General features: G+C 46.4%; 1 pseudogene; it reads left to right on the top strand.

The window, feature by feature from the left end:
• The window catches only part of LOC110289197 (glyceraldehyde-3-phosphate dehydrogenase-like), a 542,712-nt pseudogene that overhangs the window by 128,548 nt on the left and 397,614 nt on the right, over positions 1-16,550 (top strand).

Consider the following 16,550-nt stretch of genomic DNA (forward strand, 5'->3'; position numbering starts at 1 on the left):
TGACCTTCCATCTCATTGTCTTTGACACTAGTCTCCTCCTCCTCCTCCTCCTCCTCCTCTTTCCATTCCCAGAGTAACAGAAGTATCATGAACACAGACTTTTCAATGCCAGCAGGATCTCCTCTCTTTAATTAAGCACTTATCTTTTCTTTTAGTGAGGCAATGAGAAAAGGTAACACGTTCCTTGGGGTATCATTGTGCTGACCTTACATCAGAGGAAGGGCCCCATCCATCCATGCTGAGATCTGGATCATATCTGTAGAATGGACACCAAAATGGGGAGGTAGGTTTGTGAGGAAGAATTCTGTAGAGGCGCACCAGATACCTGAGAGTCTGGAGGTGCCTTTCAGACATCATTGGTGCACCCAGCCAGGGATCACATCCGCTCTTCCGGCCACAGGGAGAGCGTTCTGAATGAGAACAAGTGTCTGCGGTATCCCAGGAGGGGATGAATAGCTTCCCACTGCCAGGACCTCTAAGTCTGTGCCTTTAAAAGGAGCAAAGGGGGCTATTTCCAGAACAGGGGCCAGTGCCAAGAAGTTCATGGTTCCAGCCAATTGCAGGCACTGGTGTTGAATCAAAAGCCCAGCATCCTTGTCCCAGGTAGATGACTGAGCCATGTTCCACAGAAGCCCGTGGTAATGTGGATGCCAGCAGCCCTCAGAGACAGTCTGCTTATGGGACTACTTGTATAAACTTACACCCTTCCCTCCCCTGGCTCACTTCCTTATCTTCTCTACCCTCGCTGTGGGCTTGATGCTAGCCTCTCAGAGGCCATTTGCTGTCTGTAACTTGTCGCATATTGCCACATTCTCCTGCAGAGTGGGCACCCACCATATTTGTTAGAGGATGGGTAGTGAAGGAACAGTGATTCCAGGCCATATGATGAGGGAACTAGAGACAAGCTAGCCGCTGGTTGTCCCTCTAGCATCCTGCACACAAGCAGCCAGTCTTGTGCAGATGTAAAACCGGGATCTTGTTCCCTGGAGACCAGTGACCTGTTTGTTTTTCATCAGCCCCCAGCTTCTCCAGTGCCCTCAGCTCCTATACCTTTCTCCCAAGAGAGAGGCTGTGAGTGGGTCAGCAGGCACCTTGAGTCTGCAGAGCACCCCCACCACTGGCCGTCAGTTCTGGGTCCAGAACACCTCGTGTGCAGGTGACATCTCTGAAGACTGCTCTGGGTGGCCACTCTTGATAGCAGTCAAAAAGCCAACTTCACTCCTCAGAAGAGCTGTGCACTCCAAGTTAGGAGGAGGAGGAGGAGGAAGAGGAGGAGGAAAAGGAGGAGGAGGAAGAGGAGGAGGAGGAAAAGGAGGAGGAGGAAGAGGAGGAGGAGGAAGAGGAGGAGGAGGAGGAGGAAGAGGAGTAAGAAGAAGAAGACGACGACGACAACGACTATGAGAAGACATAGAAAGGATGTGTTTACATTTTTTAAGTATTTATTTTTATCTTATCTGTGTTAGTGTTTTACCTCTATGTATGTTTGTGCACCATGTGCATGCCTGGTGCCCACAGAGATCAGAAGAGTTCTTCAAATATCCCTGGACCTGGAGTTGAGGATGCTTGTGATCCACCATGTGGATGCTGGGAACCGAATCTGGGTCCTCTGCAAGAGCAACAAGTGCTTCTTAATGCCCTATCTCCAGCCCCTGGAAAGAGAAACTTTAATGAGGTAAGTTGGTTAAGACTGGTCCCATGGGCAGGAGGGAGCCCAGGAAGGACAGGGGTGGAGGAGACACTATCTACAAGCTTAGGAAGGGCCTCCGGAGACACTGACCCTCCTGGGACTTTGTGCTCAGACTTGCAGCCTCCGCAGAGTGAGCAATTGTTCTCTTCTTCAAAGCACCTGGTCTTCATGCTGCCTGTGCTCCCTCATCAACTGTACACAGGAGCTCCTGGAGATCCGCCCTGCCACTCTCCTCATCAACTGTAGTCGGAGCTCCTGCAGATCCGCCCTGCCCATGTATCTGCTTATCCACCTTAGACTTTCTTGTGTTGTTTTTGTTTTTAAAATAGTTTTGTACTTATTCTTTGACAATTGTCTAACCTATCTGACATGTTTTGGTCATATTTACACACACCTCGATTCCCTCCCCGCCCCCCCCCCCCCCCCCCCCACTGCCTTCAGAAACCTCCTCAGCACATCTCCCATTTACTTGCATAGGAAGAAGAAGGAGAAGGAGAAGGAGAAGGAGAAGGAGAAGGAGAAGGAGAAGGAGAAGGAGAAGGAGAAGGAGAAGGAGAAGGAGAAGAAGGAGGAGAAGAATCAAATAGCCACCAACTTTAATTAGGGGGACTTCACATTCATGGGTGTGGATTATTTACTGGGCCATGGGCGACTTAGTACCTCAGACATTTTTGTTTTTCTTTACCTGCGCACTGTTTGTTGGAAAGGGAGAGGGGGTGGCCTGGTGAGGGAAACATGGTCTGAGACCCGAGGAGCACAGTTGTTTGATTCTTCTGATTGCCTTCATATCCTCTCTCCCTCCATACCTGCCCCTGGCCCTGTACATATCTTTTTTCCTACATAATCTTTGGCACTTCCTCCATCTTCTCTCACCTCCGCCCGGTCTATTTGCCTCCTCCGTGTCCTCTCTCCTCCTCCATTTTCCTCTGGCCTCCTCCATATCACCAGTCCCCTTCCGTATCCTCTCTCCTTCGTACCCAACACATGCTCGTACTGCTGGCGGGCTCTCCTACTGCTTCTGGGCATCCAGAACAAACAAGTTAGCTCTTCTCTCCAGAACCCCCACAGCACCAGGAAAGCCTACAGATTTGGGGGCTCATTCAAGCTCTTACGCTCAAACGCACAGCTCCAAAATATCACACGGAGGAAGTCCATTGAGGAAGCTTTTGCCGGCAACCTTGAGGCTTGCCAAGATGGAGGTGGACTGCTTCAGCTGCCCTGGGAGGATGTGCTCTGCAATGCACTGAGGCTTCCTCTTTGCATGGTCAGTTACCTGCAGAGACCTTGCTTTGGGCTCTTTGCTAAGAACGGAATCTCTGCCCTCCACACTGTGAAGAGCGTTTCTGTGTAGTGTGGCACCAGTCGGTCTATGTGATTGGTCTGTGAGTCTGGCGACTTTGCCTGTGAGATTGTGGAAGACTGGCAAAGTCAGGTCCAGCTTGAAACGATGTCCAGCCATTGGCTTCCATCCTACTGTAGGAACTTCCCACACCTTTCTTTTCCCCAGTGCCGGGATGCATCCGTGGACTTCAGGAGCAGATGGGTACACACAGAAGCCTGACAAACATCCCAGGACCTAGAATCACAGTCCACCTGGGTAGCTTGATTCCGTGCCTTGGGAACAGGTGCCTTCTTCGGCTTTCCTATCTGTATCCCCTGTTTCCTCCCCTGACTTGGAACAGTCGTTTCCCAAGTTCTCTGATGTCTTGTTCTTCCTTCTCAGTTCAGTGTTTCTCCACACCAATGGACTCTGGAGATAATCAAGTTAGCATCGCTTTCAGACATTCAGCTACCCTGCCCAAAGTCCGTGTAAACCGAAGTATTCCCATAGAATCACAGTGTTGGCTCCTAACACTGTGCCTTTGGGGATTTCATGAAGAGGCTGCCGTGAGCCAACTGCAGAAGTCATGAGATGGAGGAAGAGGCTTCCATGAGTCCCTACAGTCTGTCACCAGGTATCTGTGTACGCCAGTGTCAAGTGTTCTCAAACTCTCCTGGTTTTGAAACAGGAAACAATGGAACCATGCCCATGGAAGCAGATTTCTCCCACTGGGAAAGCCTGGGGGCACAGGTGTGACCCTGCTGGCTGGAGGGGAGGTTGTGCTATCACCCCCATCTGGGACATCCCCCTCCAGCTAGTTTACACATAGGTGAGTTTGGATAGATTCTTGCCTCTCCAAACCCCAAATCACAGTTTCTCAAACTTGGGGGGGGCATAAATTAATCACTTGGAGTTTCCTACAGGACAGATTCTACTTTCACAACTCTAAAATCCTGCCTTTATCCTGATCCTGCAAGGTGCTGCGGGGCTGTAAAGCCAGCCTTTGGGTCCAAGGCCTAGATGCAACTCCAGGTGTCTCATCAGGGAAAGCATCTGTCCCCTGGAGAGAGGGAAGTCTGAGAGCTGGGCGGCTTTGCCTTCCTCTCAATGACACAGTGACATCTGCCAGAGACACTGCATGAGTTACCCTGGCCACCCTCAACACTCATTCACTGTCATGGATAGAGAGCACAAGTACAAGAAGCCTGTTCTGACAACAGAAGATGGCCACTGTCCACGTGTGACTTTGAACAAGTTAGTTACGTACACTCTGAACTAGTGCCCCTCTGGTTCACAAACAAAACCCAAAAGGCTCTGGGATGTGGTGGCATGTACCTCTTATCCCAGCACTCTGGAGGCCAGGGCAGGAGGATTTATTGTAAGTTCAAGACTGTCTTACTTAGGGTTTCATTGCTGTGAAGAGACATCATGGCCAAGGCAACTCTTATAAAGGAAGGCATTTAATTGGGGCTGGCTTACAGTGTCAGAGGTTCAGTCCATTATCATCATGGCAGGAAGCATAGCAGCATGCAGGGAGACTTGGTGCTGGAGCAGGAGCCAAGAGTTCTACATCCACAGGCAGTCAGGAGGAGCCTCTGTCTTCCTCAGGCAGCCAGGAGGAGGCTCTTCTCCACACTGGGCAGAGCCTGAGTACATGAGGAGACCTCAAAGCCCACCCCGCAGTAAAACACTTCCTCCAACAAGGCACTCTTCCCATGAGCCAAAGCACATTCACACCACCACAAACACTAAGCTGGGGAGTGAGACCCTGACTCAACAAACAAAGGATAGACCTACCCTTTGTGGCCAGGAATTGGGTGAGATGAAGGTGTGGGTAAGTCTAACATTTAGATAGAAGTTAGAACAGGAGGCAAAAGAGAAAGCCAGAGAAATAGGCCCAGACCAGACTCTCTTCTGCTTCCTTCTCCTTTTGCCAACTTAGGAGGGAAAGACACCCCACTGGATATATCCTAGGTTGTCCTTAGAAGGCATGATTTTGGAAGGCCTTCTACATTCGAGAAGCTATAGTATCAGAAGTCCATGTGGGCTGCGTGCAGCATGGTGAAACAGTAGAACAGTGTTTGCCTGAGGTAGTGCATTAGTTTAATGGACACATAGGCCGGGATGAGGGGCAAGAGATGGGTTGCCGCATTTGCTCTTAGATTAACCCTTCCCTTCTCACCATTCATTCCTTTCTGTGGGCACAATGGCATTTCATAAAATCAGACATGATATCTGCAACAGGAGAAAATAATTTAACAAGGCAAATTGAAACACCACTCGATGCAGACATGCTTTTAAAGTTTCCCACCCTGATCTCATGCAATTAGACAAAGCAATTATGAACACCATCGTCAAGCGCCCTTCCTAGCCCCACTGATACAATGAAAAGCTCTAATGGAGACTTGGTCCCTCGGGCTGGAGAGGCAGCCTGTGCGGGGGAGGGGGCTGGGGGTGGATATTGAAACAATTACCACCGCTGGGTTAATTAATCAAACGAGCAGACATGATAAAAACCCATCTTGCAGCAAGAGCCCAGCAAGTTCAAATGCAGGAAGTACAAAATGCGGAAGGTGACTCCCACCCCTCTGCGTCTCTCTTTTAATGACAGCAAAGTTGGAGGCTTCTGCTCTGACCGAGCTCACCTAGAGGTGCTGAAGGAACAGTTTCCTAGTGATTGGAGGAGGGGCTGCGGTGCTGCTCTCATGGGAAAGAGCACTTGCAGTGCAAATGCGAGGACCTGAGTTCTAACCTCTAGCATCCATCTAGAAAGTTGATCATGAGCTACTAGTTGACAGAGAGAGAGAGAGAGAGAGAGAGAGAGAGAGAAGGAAGGAAGGAAGGAAGGAAGGAAGGAAGGAAGGAAGGAAGGAAGGAAACGGAGGGAGGGAGGGAGGAGGGGAGGGAGGGAGGAGGGGAGGGAGGGAGGGAGGGAGGGAGGGAGGGAGGGAGGGAGGGAGGGAGGGAGAGAGGGAATAAATGTTAGCAATAGCTTCAAAAAAATATTTAAAATAAGACTAACCAAGGAAGTGAAAGATTCTACAATGAGTTTTAAGACATTGAAAACATAGTCAGGTGTGGTGGCACATGCCTTTAATCCCAGCACTTGGGAGGTAGATGCAGGCAGATTTCTGAGTTCGAGGCCAGCCTGGTCTACAGAGGTTCCAGGACAGCCAAGGCTACACAGAGAAACCCTGTCTCAAAAAACAAACCAAAAAAGAAAGAAAGAAAGAAAGAAAGAAAGAAAGAAAGAAAGAAAGAAAGAAAGAAAGAAAGAAAGAAAGAAAGAAAGGAAGGAAGGAAGAAAGAAAGAAAGAAGACATTGAAAACAGAAATTAAAAAGACACAGAAGATGGAAAGATCTCTCATGTTCCTATCGTGAAAGTGGCTATATTAACAAAAAAATTCTACAGATCCAATCAATCTCCATTGCATGCCCACAACATTCTTCACAGAACTAGAGAAAAGCACTCCTAACATGCTCAAGAAAGCAAAAGAGACCACGGCTATTCTGGCCAGGCAGTCCTAAGCAGGAGAGCACTGACCTCAGACTCTGGAGAGCCAGTGGCGTACAGCATGTCTGAGCACAAAAGCAGACAGGCAGACCAACAGAACATAAGACCCAGAAGTAAACCTATACAACCATGGCCACCTAATTTTTGACAAAGGTATCAAAAACACACACTAGACAACTTAGTTAAGAAACAGTGCTGACAAACCTGGATACCCACCTGCAGAATAATGTAATTAGACACATATCTCCATCCTCCATAAAAATATATTAAAGTGGATGAGATAGCTTAATGTAAAAATGAAATGCTGAACATTCCAAGGGAAAACAGAAAACACACCTCATAATAAGAGTACAGGCAAGAACTTTCTGGATAGGACTGAGTAGCAAAGGAAATGGCTCCCAAGAACTGACAGATGGACTTGATTGTAATTTCAAAAGCCTTTGCAAAGCGAAAACAAAACAAAGAAAAACTACTGCTAGAGTGAAGAGATAACCTCACAAATGGGGAAAAGTCTTTGCCAACTAAACTTCAGACAGGGAATTAATGTATAGAATATATAAAGAACTACCAATATTAAACATGCAAAAAGCTGCCAATCAATATATGGGCCAATTAAATGAACAGATAGGTCTCAAAAGAAGCACCAATGGCCAGTGTGCATCTCTGGGTAGGGGTAATGAGGTGACTCAGTGGGTGAAGCTGCTCACCACAGAAGCCTGGCAACCTGAGCTCCATCCCTGGAATCCATGTGAAGCCAGAAGGAGAGAACTGACTCTACAGAGCCCTCCTCTGATTCTCACTGTTCTCACACATGCATGCAAAGTAATAACAATAACAATGAATCCTTATTCATTAGGGAAATGCAAACTAAAACTACTTTGAAATTCCACCTAACTCAGTCAGAGTGACTATCATCAAGAAAACCAATTATGGGATGGTGGTGAACACCTTTAATCCCAGCGTTCAGGAGGCAGAGGCAGGTGATCTCTGAGGCAAGCCTGGTCTACTGGGCAAGTTGCTGGACAGTCAGGAGCTACACAGAGAACCCCTGTCTTGAAAAACTGAAAAAGAAAGAAAGAAAGAAAGAAAGAAAGAAAGAAAGAAAGAAAGAAAGAAAGAAAGAAAGAAAGGAGGGAGGAGGGAGGGAGGGAGAGAGAGAGAGAGAGAGAGAGAGAGAGAGAGAGAGAGAGAGAGAGAGAGAGAGAGAACCAGTTATGAGACTGGAAGTTTGCTGTGAAACACTCTCTCCTAGAAATAACTGCATAAACAAGACAAAAACAATACGAATACCAATAGGCATGTTGCTGTGGAAGGGAGGAATCCTATCCTGAGACAAAGTACTACAAGCAACTAAGGACTGCTGGGAGAAGAATTAGCCTCTCAGAGAGGTAAGCCAGTGCACAGTGCTCAGCCCTAAAACCATATACACATAAGCAATAATAACAGACTCAACACATCATATATATGTATGTATGTATGCATACACATATGTAGCAGTAATCAAAAGAGGTTATTAAGTTGAGAGTCGGAGAGCACAGGAGGAGCTCAAGGGAGGATAGCTGTGAGGGGCTAGAGGGAAGGAAGGGAGGGAAACGTGACGTAATTCTATTCCAATTAAATATATTTTTAAAAAGAAAATGAGTTGTGTATTTTCCCCTAGGTTTTGTATTTTGAAATTATTTTAAGTTTATAAAAAGTTGCAAAAATAGTTTGAAGAGTTTTTTTCATCCCCCCTTGCATCTGGGTCCAGCTAATGTCTGTGCTTTGTGACTATAGTATGACTATCAAAACCAGGGCATCAACACTGGTGCACCACACCTGTGCAGACGTGGCTTCCCCTAGTTTCCCACTCCCGTCCTTTTCCTAGTCTAGAGCCCCACTCGCCCTTCAGCTGCTCCCCTTAGTCTTTCTGTTCAAATTTGGCATCTCTTCTTGGCATCACATATCTTCCCTGATAGTCAACAATTTAAAGGTTGGTCGTCTTGAAAATGTTTTTTGGTTTAAAGTTGCTTAATATTTTCTCATGATTGAGAGCAAATCATGTATTTTGGGCAACAATGCTCCAGAAGAGATGCGAGGCTCTCAGCATGTACTGTCACAGTTAACATTGACCTTGGTCTTCTAGGTAAGATCTCTGCCTTGTTCTTACATCTTGAGGTCACTGCTTTGTTATTAAAAGCTATCCTAAGGGGGTGCTTAGTCTATGCATGTGTCCTCAGACATTTGCTCTCTGACTTTAGCATCGGTCTGTCCATGGATCTTCCTTGCAGCAGTTATTATTGCTGGTGGCTTTGCATTTCCCCCTGAACACTTTTGAATAGATAGAATGGTACCTCAAAATAAGGTTCATGCAGGCCAGTGGTGGTGCACGTCTTTAATCCCAGCACTAGGGAGGCAGAGGCAAGCGGATTTCTGAGTTTGAGGACAGCCTGGTCTACAGAGTGAGTTCCAGGACAGCCAGGGCTATACAGAAAATAAACGTCTCAAAAGACCAAAAAAAAAAAAAAAAAAAAAAAAAAAAAAAAAAAAAGGTTCATTACTCAATGACTTTTTCTTAATATAATGTCCAAAGATTTTCCTTCTTCTCCTCTCTCCTCTTCTCTCTCTTTTGACAGGATCTTGTTGTGTAGTCCAGGCTAGCCTCAACCTCTCCATCTTCCTGCCTCTGGGCTTGCATGGGTACACCAATATACCCTTTTTAATAATCTTAAAAATTTATCCTAGGTTCACATGTGAATATCAGCTTCTCTCTTCCTCCCCATCAAATTTCATGGTTAAAGTTTGGTCACATTCCGATGGTTTGCTGCATGTATCCGTATCTGTTATTGGTCAGGCTCTAGCACAGCCACTCAGGAGATGCCTATACCAGGCTCCTGTCAGCAAGCACTTCTTGGCATCAGCAATAGTGTCTGGGTTTGGTGTCTTCGGATGGGATGGATCCCCAGGTGAAGCAGTCTCTGGAAGGCCTTTCCTTCAGTCTCTGCTCCACTCTTTGTCCCTGTATTTCCTTTTGACAGGAACAATTCTGGATTAATATTTTTGAGATGGGTGGGTGGCCTCATCCCTGAACTAGAGGCTGTGCCTATCCACTGGATATGGTCTCTACAGGTTCTATCTCCCCTTTGTTGGGTATTTCGGCTAATGCCCCCCCCCTGTTGGGTCCTGGGAACCTCTTGGGTCCCTGGCATCTAGGACTTTCTAGTGGCTACCAGTGCACAAGAACCCCAATGGAGGAGTTAGGGGAAGGACTGAAGGAGCTGAAGGGATTTACAACCCCATAGGAAGAACAAAATAACAACCAACCAGACCACCCCCCCCCAAAAAAAGCTCCCAGGGACTAAACATCAAGCAAAGAGTACACATGGAAGGATCCATGGGTCCAGCTGCATATGTAGCAAAGGATGGCCTTATCTGGCATCAATGGGAGGGGAGCCCCTTGGTCCTGTGGAAGCTCAATGACCCAGCATAGGGGAATGCTAAGGTGCTGAGGCAGGAGAGGGTGGGTGGGTGAGCACCCTCATAGAAGCAGAGGGGACGGGTCGGGGAGGAAATAGTGACCTCCTACCCTAAAATGATAGAGGATCAGAGATGTCCAAGAGCCATTGAGTACTCGAATGTCTTGAGGAAAGCAAAGGTGTCTCTGTTCTTCATGAGGAGATGTAGTGAGAGTTTTGGTTTCTTTTAAAACCCAGATATGTTATGTGAATATGTTTTTGTTTTCACCCCAGGTGTGGGATAAGAGGCTGATTCACAGCAGGGTGATTATAATTTGCTTCTCATGTGCTAGCAGGTGCAGGATTTTGCCAGCTACAGGTAGTTTAATTCTGGGAACTCTGGAGAGGGTATAATTGGGGAGCTTCAAGAGAGCCCGTGGCAGCTGCTCCTGGTTCCTGTTGCTGTTGTTTGTCAATTGTTGGTGAACAGACAAGAAGTTGGAGATATCCTGATGAGAAGACTGGGCTTGCCCCAAAGGAACGCAGTGTCCCTAATCAGCAGGAAGTAGTCTACTTTGTTGGCCGAAAGAGGCCTATACCCACTTTCCTCTCTAACCTTTCTTTCTTACCTAGTGTTGGGGGTTGGAAGGGATTAAGGTGGAATAAGGGTTGGAAGGGCAGTAGAGGTATAAGGACCTAATAAAATAGTAAAAACAAACAACAAAAAACTGTCAACAAGGAGACATCTGGAAGCAAAGGGCACTTGGAATACAGTTGCCAAGCATATCTGTCCAGCCTGATGTAAGCCAAAGTCTCAAATCTGAAGTCTCAACCTCCTGGTTGAGCTGCTAGTCTCCTGCAGGAAGCCAGGAGATGGTGTGGCAGCCCTTTAAACTTCCGGAAGCATGAAATTAAGCTGTGTCTTTCTAATGAGAGCTGTTGGGATCACAGGAAGTTAATTTTAAATGACAACCGTTCATCTCTCCTAAAAGCTAGTGAGTTACAGTCATAGCTCACATTTGTAGAGGATGTACCATATGCAGTCACTGTTGCTGATGCTTTATATGTATAGTTCATTTAGCCCTCGTCAATTACTTTAATCCTTGTTTAGTAGATACTACCCCATTTTATAGGTGGCCAACTGATATCATGAAAAGCCTGTTTATCTGAAACAACCCAGTGAGTGGCAGATCTGTAATTCAAAATTACAATGCATCTTTTAAAAAACTTTTTATTGGCTTTGTGAATTTCACATCATGTACCCCACTCCCACTTGTCTCCCCACCCCCTCAAACTCGCCCTCAAACTTACCCTTGTAACCTCCTCTGCAAAAGAAAAAAAAAATTCTCATTGTGGAAGTTGTAGTGTTTCAGTGTGCCACAGTATACCCTCTGTCCACACTTCTTTGCTTGCAAATGTTCATTGCAATGAGTCTTTGGTCTGGTTTGAGGCCTCTGCTATCAATACTGGAACCTCATTGGGACTCCTCTCGGATGTCCTGTTGTTGCCCTGTGTCATGGAGATTCTGTAGTTTTGAATCGTAGGACCAGCCTCTTTATGCACTCTAGAAGTTCATTGATTAAGTAGATGCTGAGACGGGCCAATTCAAAGCCCTGGATCTGGGCCTGGGAGGTATCTGCTACCTCCCCTATACCACACACCAGGGCAAGCTCTCCAGCCCTGCCCAAGTAAACTCATCCAACACTGCAACCAGCAAAGGGCAGAATCACCTCTCCCACAATCCCTCCCTCTAGGAAGCTCACCTGTGCACCCCTCCCCCATCATCAGGGTTCTCTCTACTGAGCTGCCCAGGCAAGGTATAGGACCTGTTCTCTCAAGGGCTGCAGCTGGTGAGGAGCAGGAACAGCTCTCCCTGCTCTCGTGACCCCAGGGCCAGCTCTTCTGCCTGCTGCAGGTGGCAAGGGGTGAGCAGGGGGGACTGCATCTTTCCCTTGTCCTTGTCACTGCAAGGGAGGGAGAGGCAGGGCCAGTTCTCCCACACTGTACATTGCTTAGACATCAATATGTCCCCCCAGGGGGGCAGCCTAGACCTGATCTTTGGTGATAACAGAACCCTGCTGCTGCAGGGCCACTGACCCAGACATGGCCCATAGTGGTATCACAGGCCAGGGCCTCACCATGGTCTTAGGTGGCAACACCAGCTCCTCACATCAGGCTGTTCCTCGTTACCCTCTAATCTCCAGATCTGTCCCCATCCTTCTGTATCTCTTTGTCTTCCATTTCTACACGTGATGCCCAGGCCTCTATCAGGGGTCGTCTCAGGAGTGGTATCAGGAGTGCTATGCCCTGCCCTTGCAGTGTGGCCCCTGGCAGGGGTCATCTTAGACACAGTCTGCCCACCTTGGCCTGAGTCACCCCAGTCTAGTTCTTGTCTCAGGGTAGCTCCCTGTTCATGCCCCATAGTACTGGGCTGCTAGCCATTTCCAGCTTATTCCCCGCCTCAGTGTGCATGTGGCTTCTGGGAGTTGGTGCTTTCCTTCTCCCGTGAGGATCCTGGAGAGCAAACTCCAATGTCAGACTTGGCAGCAAGACTTTTTTACCCACTCAGCCATCTTGCTGGACCCAAATACATCTATCTTACTCCCCGTGTTCTAGTGTCTAAAATAAACGGAATGATATAAAAGGCAAATATCACCCTCTATAAAATGAAATGTCAAGGTCAGCATTGACACATCTTCATGCATGAGTGCAAACTTCCCTAAAACTTAAATCTTCCCAGGGGCCTTAACCGCCTGCCTTTCATCACAGGGGTCAAGTAGAGATCAAGACAGACCCACCTGACATGAGCCGTCTGTGATATGTCCAGCTCCAAACAAGTAGCTAATTTCAGCTACTGTGAGGACTGAGTAGCAACATCCAATGCAGCCCTAATGTTAGAGCTGAGAGCAAGCCCCACTACAAGGCCTTACAGTACAATCTTACCTGGATGATGATAGAAAAAGAATAGGGCAGAGTAAAGCCATGAGAGAATACACTTTCTTCAGGTTTTTCTTTTTGCAATCAAATCAATAGACCTGACTGCAGCCTGGGTAGATCCTCCAAGCTGGGCCATCACTGCTGCAGTGGACATGGGAAGGGTTCTGCTCACTGTCCTCCCCAGTCAAGAGATTAACACTGTGCCGCCTGCATTTGCTGAAGAAATGGCATTTAAAAAAAAGGCCCATTAACATCTCATAAAGAGCTACTAGAGCTTGCAAGAAAGGAAGAATTGGAATTGGGACTCTTTCTTCAGAGAAGGCAAGTGTTTTGAGAGAGGGAGGGAGCTTGGTGTGGTGGCACATACCTTTAATCCCAGCACTGAGGACACAGAAGTAGGTGGATCTCTGAGTTTGAGGCCAGTCTGGTCTACAGAGCATATTTTAGGACAGCCAGGACTACACAAAGAAAATTTTTAAAAAAAGAGGAAAGACTAGGAAGTGCCAACATGGGGAGACCAAATGCCCTGGCATGTCCTTTAAAGCACATACAATTCTCATCTAGATTTCTACTCCTGTTTCTTTCATATTTTTCAGTTCTCCAAGATTAGCCGCACTCTGAGATGTTGGGAAGAATGTTGTCATTTAGTTAATTTAAATGTAAGAGTCTGTGATATCAACCCTCCAAGGTCTTGGCATTTCAGGAAGAAAATGAAGAGTTCAATTTTGTTGGGGTCTAGACAAGGTTGTAATGTGTTAGACCATAAAGTCCCACAGCAGAGGCCTGAGAGTAAGTTCCAAGTCCCTGGACACTGCTTTATTACACCACTCACTGTTGATTTGAGTTGTATCATATTATCTGCAGAGCACATGGGTACTGGTCGTTTCTGTCTGTGGGTTTCAGTTTAGAGAAGTTCTCAGTGCGGACAGTCAGTTTTTAGTTCGGTATAAAACACCATCTGATGCTGTAGGCCAGGAACCCAGGTATGGCATGGGAAGAACTCTTGGGGTTCGCTCCTCTGTGTTCCAGACCTGAGATAGTCTGCTCTGACGGCTAGAGCTTCTGATGGTGGAAGAGTCACTACTAGGCATTTCTTTATTCCCATGGTAGTGCCAGGCTAGGAAGACTGAACGACAGGCTCAACTCAGGCTCTCACAAAACGCCAACCAAATGCCTGCCCAAGTGTGGCTCTGCCCTCCCTCATGGTGATGTCAGAATAATTAGACTTCTTACATGGAGTGTTTAGGAGACCAAGTGCTCTCCAAGAGGAGATGGATGGTGCTTTGTGAGTAGGTAGCATGGCCTAAAGGCTGCAATGCACTGCTTCTATCACACTCTGTCAAAGAAGCCAGAGTCTGTCCTGACTCAAAGGGTCATGACACACCCCACATTTCACAGTCTGAATGTGTCCCCGCAAATTTTGTATCTTAGAACAAAGCATGCCATATGATAGTATTAAGTGTGGCAGTTTAGGAGGTGACTAAGTCATGAGGCCTCTGTCCTATGGGATGGGATTGACCCTATAAGAGGGCTTTATGACATTTTATTCTCTTCAACTTCATGGGGACACGGGTATTGTTACCTCTGGAGGACACAGCAACAAAACTCCATCTTGGAAGCATAGGCAAGCCCTTCTCCAGATACAAAGCTAAGAATGTCTTCACTTTGGACTTTCCAGCTAGAATTGTGAGAAACAAATATGTTCTTCATAAAAATTACTTAGTCATGGGCTTGGTTACAGAATCCAAACCAAAGGATATATAAATGATTTCTAGTCCGCAGCCATAATGGGTTGCTTTTCAGAAACTGAAGCCCACTTCTGCCACATGCTCATTTCCAATGACAATTTTCCAGATAGCCATGTAGATACTGCTCTGGATATATTCAAATTGTTCTTAAACACTAGGGTACCTAAGATTCAGTGGATAGCTTGGAAACACACAACACCCACATACCCCCCTGACACACACACACCTCTGCCCACACATTTCATTTCTCTCCCTGATCTAGTGATTGCCAGTCCTCTACTCCTACCTCAGTCTGACATTTATTATTAGAGAATGTATGCATAATAAATATATGTGTGCATGTATTTGTAAGTGTGAGTGCATGATAAATATGTGCATGTGTCATATATGCAGAGAGCCAAGGTTGACAGAGAGAGTCTTGAACTTCATTCCACCTTATTCATTGAGGCAGGGTCTCCCAGTTGAACCCAAACCTTGCCAATACAGCTAGACTAGCTTACAAGCTTGCTCTGGTGACCCACTGTCTCTGTCTTCTAAGCCTTGCAATTATAAGCAGGCTGCCATACTCACCAGCATTTTGGTGGGTGCCAGGATTCCAAACTCTAGCCCTTCAGTCTCTCTCTCTCTCTCTCTCTCTCTCTCTCTCTCTCTCACACACACACACACACACACACACACACACACACAAAACACTCATATACATAAAAGTATTTAAAAAAAATGTCTCACAGACATTTCTACAGAAGACTCTGGTGGAAGCATCTTCTCAGTTGAAGTTTGTCCTTCCTAGACGACCCTAGCTTGTGTCAAGTTTACAAAAATAGAGCCATCACACCAGGCAATGCCTCTCAGGGTTAGATTCCTTGCATAGAGGTCCCAAGAGGTCTTGCATAGAACTGTGAACGTGAAGTCTTAGTTACAGTAGGAGACCAGGATGTTTGAGATGATGGAACCATGGGATAGCTGCAGAAAAAAGCTCCAGACACAGAGTGGAGCCAGACGAAGAGAAAGGGAGTGTCCACTACAGGCGGCACAGACGCCAAGATGGACTTCCCATGGCCACTGGAGCCTACATGATTCCATCAAGTGACCAGATATAGACATTCTATAGGGTTTTGTAGTAGCCCTTTAGGGTTTCAGTTTTGCACTAATCTGGTCTTTCTTTGCAATGTCCTCATTCTTCACTGTTGGAAAGGGGATGCTCACTCTGTACCAATTCATATTGGAAGTATATAACTTGGTTTTTTGTTTAAAAATGGGTTCGACTCACAGTTGAGAGATTGTCTGAGTCTCAGAAGATACTCTATAACTTAAAATACTTTAAAAATCAAAGCTTTGTTTATTTTGTGTGTATGAGTGTTTGTCTGTAGGTATGTATATGCACCATGTACGTGCTTGGTGCCGGTGGAGGTCAGAAGAGGGTGTTGGATCCTGGAGTTACAGATGATTGTGAGTCACTATGTGGCTGTTGGAAATTGAACTTGGGTCCAACATAAGAACAGAAAGTACTCTTAACTCTTAACTCCAGATAGTTTTACATGTTTGAACAGGTACTTACATTTCTGAACAATTTGGAACTAAGATTCTGAAGACTTTTAGAGATGGGTTAAAGGTATTTTTCATTATGAAATGAAAATAAGGTTTGGGACCAGGAGTGGAATGTTACGTTATTATATAAAAGTAATATATTTCATGTCAAGTTGACAAGAGGTAGGCTTCTAATGGTTACTCTATTTGTTAACTAGTCAGAACTTAAAATCATCTAGGAGACAAACATCTGGACATGTCTCTGGGAACATTTCTACAGAGTTCTGATGAGAAAACAAGTGGGGCATAAGTACTTATCTCCCTTCCTAGCTGGAGGCACAGTGAGACCAGCTGCCTCACGAGTGGCAGGACTTCTACACA

Source organism: Mus caroli, unplaced genomic scaffold (genome assembly GCF_978045245.1).
Source record: "Mus caroli unplaced genomic scaffold, Mus_caroli_1 scaffold_2, whole genome shotgun sequence".
NCBI classification, from domain to species: Eukaryota; Metazoa; Chordata; class Mammalia; order Rodentia; family Muridae; genus Mus; species Mus caroli.